Below are 9,259 nucleotides of genomic sequence, written 5' to 3' on the forward strand. Positions count from 1 at the left end.
ACACATTTTCAGGAGTAAAATCAATGCACAAGATGTTTATTACATGTATCACATAGCTCCTGGAGGTTTTGCTTTAGTTTGAGGCAGGTAAGCTCTTTAAGAACACAGCGTGCTCCTACAGTCTACAAGCTGTGAAGATGTAACAGGAGAGGAAATTGTCCAGCTTCGCAATGGACCATTTTCCTTGGGCTTTCCTTGGGCTTTTGGATACTGCTTTTTCATTTGAATCAGTGCCTGGGTGTGGCCTCAGGTTTTTCAGGGGCTTCATAGGCTACATAGTTGCAGTTGCCTCTGGAGACATAAATGAAAGAGGAACAAAAAGCTCAGTGCTTAAATAACAGTCTGTTTTGACCAGGAAAAAAGACACAGATGGAGGAAAACCCTGAAGGTACAGCAGGGATCCCAAGGCCCAAGGCAGGGAGAGAATCTTCTCCGCCTCCTGAGTCCTCAGACCTGCGGGCTTCTGATGCTCCCACTTAGATGCCTCTCTGTCTTTTTATTTCATTCCAGAAAGAATTCCATATATTATATTTGACTCTTCTGCCAATCCTATGAAGTTGGACAGCTACCTGATTTTACAGATGAGGGGAAGGGGGCTGAGCAGGGCCGCCAGAACTGGGAACCAGGAGGCCCCAATGCCAGAATAACAACTGGGGAGGCTGAGCCCACACGGGCCCATTTGGTTTGAACAACCTCCAGGTGCCAACCCACCTCTTCACAGAATGCTTTCAGCATTTAAAGCTCTCTAAATTGGCCGGGTGCGGTGGCTCACGCCTATAATCCCAGCACTTTGGGAGGCCGAGGTGGGTGGATCACTTCAGGCCAGGAGTTCGAGACCAGCCTGGCCAACATGGTGAAACCCATCACTACTAAAAAATACCCAAAAAAAAAAAAAATTAGCCAGGTGTGGTGGTGCATGCCTGTAGTCCCAGCTACTAGGGAGGCTGAGGCATGAGAATCGCCTGAAACCGGAAGGCGGAGTTCGCAGTGAGTGAGATAGTGAGATCTTGCCGCACTGCAGCCTGGGTGACAGAGCAAGACTCCATCTCAAAAAAAAAAAAAAAAAAAAAATGGCCGGGTGGTGGCTCACGCCTGTAATCCCAACTTTGGGAAGCCAAGGCAGGTAGATCACTTGAGGTCAGGATGTTCAAGACCAGCCTGGCCAACATGGTGAAACCCTGTCTTTATTAAAAAACACAAAAATTAGCTGGTCATGGAAGTGCACACCTGTAATCCCAGCTACTCTGGAGGCTAAGGCAGGAGACTTGCTTGAACCTGGGAGGCGGAGGCTGCAGTGAGCCGACATCGTGCCACTGCATTCCAGCCTGGAAGACAGAGCAAGACTCCATCTCAAAAAAAAAAAAAAAAAAACCTCTAAATTCACAGTTTATATTAACAATGGTAAAACAAAGTCCCCTCGGTGTGAAATGTTTCATTCATAAAAAAAAACCTGTCTCTTCTGTGTTGTTCATAGTAATCAGCCTGCCCTGGCCACTTAAGTATTTGTTAGTCTACATTACTGAGCACCTAGAACATGGAGGTGGCACTGTGCTAGGGGCTTACTTATGATACCTATTATTTGGGGGGGCCAGCCTTGCCCCTTAGCAGGTACAATACAGCATAGGACTTTTTTTAGGGTGGACTTGATCCCACACCAGTGCTTCCATGAGATGCCCTGTGCCTTGACACCCTAGAGGCCTTGTGAGGGACTTCAACCCCTAACCTATCCCTGGATCCTTAGGAGGACACTCTATTCTGACTAGCTGGCATGAGAGGGCACCTGAGGTATGGCACTGTGCAAAACTGGGAGGCAGGTTGGCAAATAACCCAGGGCGTGGGCTGACCACGTGAAAGTATCAGCATGCAGGGCATCCGGCCCAGCCAAGCCCAAACCCTGGGTGAGTTTAGAGTGGACAGAACCTCCATATTATTTCAGAAGAGGAGAGGGAACTAGCAGAGGAAAAATGTATTAATTCTGAGACTGACCAGGGAGAAACATCATGGAAAAAAGGTGACTATCAGCCCAGCAGTCCAGATACTTGACTGGAGAGTCCGATACAGAGAGCAGCTTGACCAGATAAGACTTATAGCCAGGGATAGAGTGCTGGCAAGGACAGGGTGATGACTTTCTGCCAGGGCCAACTGGACCTGGCCAAGCAGGCAGGCGGAGCTCTGGAGGTGGCAGCTGAAAACTCTGGGCCTGGATGGATCCTCAGGAAGTGCTTCCACCCCCTCCTCATCCCCAGGCCCTTCCCAGGCCTCTCACTGCCATCCAGCCACCCTCCTCCATTGTTCCCTCCCACTAAACATTTGTCAGTTGGGCCCAGCATTCGGCTTGGGGAAACAGACACATAAAAAGGACTCTGTCCTCAGCTAGCTGGGTCCTTCCCTCCCACTCAGCTCTCCCCTGGGGTTTAGGAAACAGGACTTCAATGCATTCTTCTGATGCTGATTGAATTCCTTCCTTCTGGGCAGCTTTGTGTGCCCTTGGCACAAAATGGGAAAGGGAGCAGGAAGGGTTTAAAATAGCATACAACTGGCCAATTTGCACACTAACATAGGCTAGCTATTACAAACCCCAAAATCCAGGTGATGCAATTTGTTCCAACTGTCTTTGGCATGGGCTTTAGTGTGGGTTTGCATTTTTAAGAGCAACGGAAATAAACACACTAAGTGCAAATTCTGTTTCTGTTGCATGTGTTGGGGCCATTGCAAGGTGTGGTTGCAATTCAGGCTGCAGCTTGCTTTGGTGTCCGAATAAAATGTGGTTGTCATCCATTCTTGGCCACAGGTCCCCTCAGATGACTTGTGGTCATTGGGTGCTGTTTGAATCAGCAACTTCTAGGAACCAGAAACTGAGACTGCCATGAAAGGAAGCCACTTCTGGGCACAGTATTTAAAGATATGTTCGACAGCTTCTAGAAATGGCTAACACAGGCTAGAGTCCCGATTGCAAATAAATACTTTTAATGTAAAACACGTCACTCATGGGGAGTACCTCCTTAGACATTTGAGAGGGCCAGCGTCATGAATACAGAGTGTTTATTTCCAAAGAATGTTTTAAATCACTTTATTAGTTACTATGTCTGTCATAACCAGGAAAGAACAGCCAGCTGTCCTGGGATGTCTGTACTGGGCCATCCACTACATCCACTAGGTTCATTTAGTAGTGGCTGAGTAACTCAGATTTGTGCCTAGGCAAAATAACAAATATATAGGTCAGGGACCTTCTGGGTGGCTTGGGAATGACTGCGTGTCAGTTGCACAAATGCCAACGGTCTATAATAGACTTGTTGTCAAGCTAAGGGTTTTGAGGAGCATAGGGTCACTACACCTATAGACATTTTGTTTCCCTTCTTTGAAAGGAAGAAAGGCCAGGCGTGGTGGCCCACACCTGTGATCCCAACAGTTTGGGAGGCTGAGGTGGGCGGATGGCTTGAGCCCAGGTGTTTGAGACCAGCCTGGGCAACATGGCAAACACCAACTCTACAAAAAGTACAAAAATTAGCCAGACATGGTGGCACATGCCCATAGTCTCAGCTACTTGGAGGGCTGAAGCAAGAGGATTGCTTGAGCCTGGGAGGTAAAGGCTGGAGTAAGCCATGTTCATGACACTGCACTCCAGCCTGGGTGACAAAGCAAGACCCTATCTCAAAAAATTAAAAAAAAAAAAAAAAGACAGGAAGAAATATCAGATATTTCGGATATCAAAAAAGGGAAGAAATATCAGATATCACCTTATCAGAATGTTCTAGAATTCCCTAATCTTTTTTTTCCTCCTAATCTTTGATTTGAATGACTTTTTTTAGGTCTCAAAGCATTTCACAGCTATTGTCTTCCTTTTTAAGGGCAGGAGAGGAGATCCTGGGTAAGGAAAGTGGCTGGGACATGAAAAGCCTTTTTGCTCAAAATCACATAATTATTCATTAGTTGAAGGTGGAATTAGAAACCAGGATTCCTATTGCTTAGTAAAATTTCTATTTTACATCCTGCTGCCTCTGTTACTTGGCTCTAATATTCCTCATACTTCCCCTTAGAAAGGTCAACCTGTCATAGATAACACGCCTGAAGTTCCACCATTCGAGCTTCATCTGTTTTGCTTAAGGGATGAATGTGAATTAAATTGCAACTCCTCCTAGAAGGAAGGTATCTTTAACTCAGGGATCAGCCAACCTTTTCTGCAAAGGACCAGATAATATTTTAGGTTTTGCAGGCCATACAGTCTGTCGCAAGTATGCAACCTGCCTTTGTAGCACAAAAGCAGCCATAAGCTATACAAGTGAACAAAACATTATTTATGGACACTGACGTCTGAGTGTCATATGATTTCCACATATCACAAAATATTCTTCTACTGAGTTTTTTTCAACCATTTAAAAACAGAAAAATCATTCTTAGTTCATAGGCTGTACACAAACAGGCAGTGGGGCGCATTGGTGCAAAGGCTGTGGTTTACTAGTCCTTGCTCTAAGGTGTCCTTGGTCATTGGCTGTGCTTTGTGGGTAAAAGTTCTATTGAAAAGATTGGGTAAGAAAACTGAGTGAACAGGAAGCCACTGAGCACCCTAAGCAGGAGGCGGAGAGTGCAGACAGGTCACCACCATCTGCAATGTGGCCACTGCTGTCTTGAAGCTGTAGCTTGAACCCATCTACAAGGCAGGAGCTGCCCACTGAACCATCTGTGCAGCCACTGCATTTGGGGCACCCACTGGAGCCATTCAGACCCACTGTCCACCTAAGGGTAAGCCAGATGTTCCTACACGCTGCAGCTCAGCTCTCCAATATTCGGTCCTTTCCTCCAACTCCCCCATCTGTCTGGTAAGATCCTTGCCTCGCCATAAAGAGGCTGAAAGGTCCTTGTTCCATGTTTCTGTTACATGTGAGAGATTTTGTTTCTGTTTTAAAATATAAAAACCATTCGAGGAGGAGGTTGTTGCTATAGACTGCCACATGGTAGACACTGGGCATAAGGTGCTATCATCTTGAAAGCACTTGCTCTTACTATCTCATTTGGTTCTGCTGGGCAGAATAAATAAGAAGAGGCAATTATCATCACCATTTTACACATGGAGAAACTAAGGCTCAGAAGTTAAAGTGACTTTCCCAAGGCAGAGTAGAGGAGGAGGTTCTGCATCCAGGTCTGACTCCAAAGCCCTGGCCTCCAAAGCTTGCCGTGCACTGGGACGACTCCGGGAGGGCAGACGTGCAGAGAGTAGCTCCTGCAGAGCCCAGCCTCCTCCCATTCTCCCGCCCGGATGAAGAGCTGGCCGAGCACTCATGGCTCAAAAAGGCAGCTGGCTACTCCCGCAGCCTCAGACTCCCCAAGGTCTCACGGTGGACCCTTCAGCCTGGCAGTTTCTCTGTGGTCTGCCACTTTGCCTAGAATGGAAAAGGGCTTCCACCCATTGGCAATGCCCACTGCCTGCCCCATTCTCACCTGCCCAGCAGCTTAGTCTCCAGGGAGGTCTGCTAGAGCCTCAAGGCCCTACTGCGTGAATAGCCCTCCCAGAGAAGCTTTTGTTCTTAGCTATTTACTAGCTTATTGTCTGACATGCAGTCAGCACTCCGTATACATTTGTCGCATGGATAAATGAATGAATTAACCTTCAGGTACCCCAGAAATCCCACCATAAGATTCCCTGAGCTTAGCTCAGTGACATAACCCACAGGATTTTTTAGAATTTAGTCCGATTGGATGAGCCTATAGTAAGGACGCAAGGGAGCATCCACTGGGCCTTTCTCTTCATACACATTCACTTCATCCTCATTGGCCATCTGCCGTCAGCACCCTCATCACCCTATTTTACAGAGCAAGGGACTGGGGCCTGTACCATTGAGGAACTTGCTCAAGGTCACCCAGGTGGCCAGGGATGGGGTGAGGATTGGACCCTCTGAGGCCTGTTGTCTCCACACAGTTCTCACTGGCCTTTTATAGGCACTAACTCATGCAGGTAAAGGAGGCTCCAGAATTACCCCAAAGGCAAATGGGTGCATGAGCCATGCTGAAAAAGGAGGGAGCTCAGAGGCTCCCCCATGTCAGCCCCAGCCAGTAGCACCAGGCACAGACAGGCTACACTGGAACTTTGTGGAGCTGCATAGAGCTTGCTCCCTTCTCCCTGCAGGCTGCGTGCTGGAGGCTGGAATTCCAGTGCCAACATGGGCAGGTCCAGAAACCTGGTATCACAGCAGACCTTTCTGCAGAAGCGAGCAGCCTGGATGCATGGATATGACTTGGCCCAATCTGAAGGACACTGACTCTCTCCCGGCCTGTGCTGTCCAGGAAATCCTGCCATTAAAGTCACATCCCTTGGTGTGTCACTGCTTCTGGTTTTCAGGAATCCTTTATAAAAATGCATATTTAAAAAATAAAGAAGCCAAGTATGGTGGTTCACGCCTGTAATCCCAGCATTTTGGGAGGCCAAGGCAGGTGGATCACTTGAGGTCAGGAGTTTGAGACTAGCCTGGCCAACATGGTGAAACCTCATCTCTACTAAAAAATACAAACATTAGCCAGGCATGGTGGCTCACTCCCATAATCCAAGCTACTCAGGAGACTGAGGCCGAAGAATCATGTGAACCCAGAAGTTGGAGGTTACAGTGAACCGAGATCGCACCACTGCACTCCAGCCTAAGCAACAGAGCGAGACTCCATCTCAAAAAAATAAAGAAAAATGGATGTGTGAGGTGAAAGGAGTCCTGGGGCAGAGGGGGACAGAGAAGGTCCTGATATCTACTTGGCAACTTTGCCCTACCAGGCACGTGTCCTGCACCAGGCCTTCCTCACACCCACCAGGATATGGACTCAGCCTCCCGGGACCTGCCCCATAGAAGATGATGGCAACATGCAGGGCCAGAGGAACAGGGTGGGCTGCACCCCCAATAGCTCACAGCTTCCTTCTCTTAGGTCTCGTCAGTGCTTTCTCACTGGCCACAGCTTCCTCCTTCTTCCTTTCCACAGCAGCCTCCCACTCCCCAGCTCCCGCTACCAGCCCCTCCATGCTTACACGCCCACGACCCACACTGAGTCCGGCAGACAAGAGCCTGCAGCTACCAAGACCCACCCGTCTTAGAAGGCAGGAAGAGAATTAGAAATAATGTCTTTTTTCTTGAGACTTGAGATCAAAAGCTAGCTAGCGGCTGCACAGGGAAACCAGCTCAGCTATCTCTGACATCAGAGCCTGAGGCTTCCAAGCCTGTGCCCTCAGCAGTGAGGCTGGTAGGTGGGATCACAAACCCTCCTCCTCTGCATCCCTGCCCTCTGCATCCCTGCTCGCCTCTCGCTAACACTGCTTCTAGTTTCTAGAGGCAGTTGCAAAGCCAACTTTAAGGCTAAGGAGTCCAAAGGAGTCCGGCGCTGAGGGTGAATTTCAGGCATGTGGCAGGCTGTTGGGGGAGATCATCAGTCTTCAGGTGACAGTCTTGTCTACACCTGTGAGCAAGGTTGACAAGGGCAGAGGTGGCCTCACTGCCTTCAGCTTGTCTTCATTCAGGCTGTGGTCATTTCTATAGACCAGTGGTACCCAGACCATCAGCATCATCGTCACCTAGGAACGTGTTAGCAATACAAATTTCTAACAGCAGAGCTATGGACAGTTTGCCTGGTCTGTTAGGGCCTCCGGCCTGGAATCACGCCACCATCATGTCCCACTACCTGCACAATCCTCCAAAACATGTCTCTGTCCATCAGGAACGTGGCCAATGACACCAGGTCTGCAGATGGACAGGATAAATTGGGTCATGATGGTCCTACAGGAGATGTTTATGTTCCACTTGATTTCCACACCCGCCGTCCAGGAGGATTTGCTTATGTTCAATTTGAGGATGTTCGTGATGCTGAAGATGCTTTGCATAATTTGGACAGGAAATAGATATGTGGACATCAGGTTGAAATACAGTTGACACAGGGGAATCAGAAGACACCAAAGCAGATGAAAGCCAAGGAACAGAGGAATGTGTACAGTTCTTCATGCCATGATGGTTATGATAGATACAGAGATTCTAGAAGCCAAAGTTATTAAAGGAGATCCAGAAGTCAGTCTTTTGATTACAATTATAGAAGATCTTACAGTCCTAGAAATCAACCAACTGGAAAACCACGGAGTAGCAGAAGCCATTCCGACAATGGTGGATTCAAACACCAAAATCCATATTTTTTGGATGAAGCCTAAATCACGTTCTAGGTCTGCATCCCACACCAAAACTAGAGGCACCTCTAAAACAGATTCCAGGCTGGGTGCAGTGATGCACACCTTTAATCCCAGGAGTTTGGGGGGCTGAGGCTGGAGGATCACTTGAGCTCAGGAGTTTGAGATCAGCCTGGGCAACGTGGCAAAACACCGTCTCTACAAAAAAAAAAAATTAGCCAGGCATGGCAGTGCATGCCTGTAGTCCCAGCTACTTAGGAGGCTGAAGTGGGAGGATTGGTTCAGCCTGGGAGGTGGAGGCTGCAGGGAGCCTTGATTGTGCCACTACACTCCAGCCTGGGTGACAAAGCAAGACCCTGTCCCAAAAAGTAAGTAAAAATGAATAAATAAATCAGATTCCAAACATATTAAATAAGTCTGGCTCAAGATATGAAAAGGAATCAAAGAAAAAAGAACTATTTAGATCCAAATGTCAGTCAAGATCACAGTCTAGTTCTAGTTCAAAATCTAAATCAAGGTATTGGACTGCTCCTAAATCCAACGGCCACTGATAGTATAAACTAAGATTGTTTTTAGGCACATATCGTTTATTTATAGTTTGGTTTACTTAAATTATCAGGAATTGGCCAGGCATAGTGGCTCACCCCTATAATCCTAGCACTTTGGGAGGCTGAGGCAGGCAATTCTCTTGAGCCCGGGAGTTCGAGACCAGCTTAGGCAACATGGTGAAACCCCTATCTCTACCAAAAATTAAAATATTTGCTGGGCATGGTGGTGTGCGCCTGTGGTACCAGCTACCTGCAGGGCTGAAGCAGGAGTATTGCTTGAGCCCAGGAGATCGAGGCTACATTGAGCCAAGATCACACCACTGCACTCCAGCCTGGGTGACAAAATTAGACTCTGTCTCAAAGAAAAAAAAAAAAAATCAGGAACACAATATTTTAACGATGCTTTAAAAACACTGTACCAGGCAATGGTAATAATTCAAATGATATGCTGTGGAGAAGTCACTTTTAAGAGTCCAGTTTGTAACCCCGTCTCTACTAAACAAAGTACAAAAACTAGCCGGGCGTAGTGGTGGGCGCCTGTAGTCCCAGCTACTCGGAAGGCTGAGGA

The 9,259-nt window shown here is 47.6% G+C and overlaps 1 pseudogene; it reads left to right on the forward strand.

Annotated features, from left to right (window-relative positions):
- The first annotated feature begins 6,592 nt into the window (after positions 1-6,592).
- Positions 6,593-8,873, forward strand: LOC117064234 (annotated as a pseudogene).
- The last annotated feature ends 386 nt before the right edge of the window (positions 8,874-9,259 follow it).

This window comes from Trachypithecus francoisi, unplaced genomic scaffold, assembly GCF_009764315.1.
Source record: "Trachypithecus francoisi isolate TF-2019V2 unplaced genomic scaffold, Tfra_2.0 Lachesis_group19, whole genome shotgun sequence".
Lineage (NCBI taxonomy): Eukaryota > Metazoa > Chordata > Mammalia > Primates > Cercopithecidae > Trachypithecus > Trachypithecus francoisi.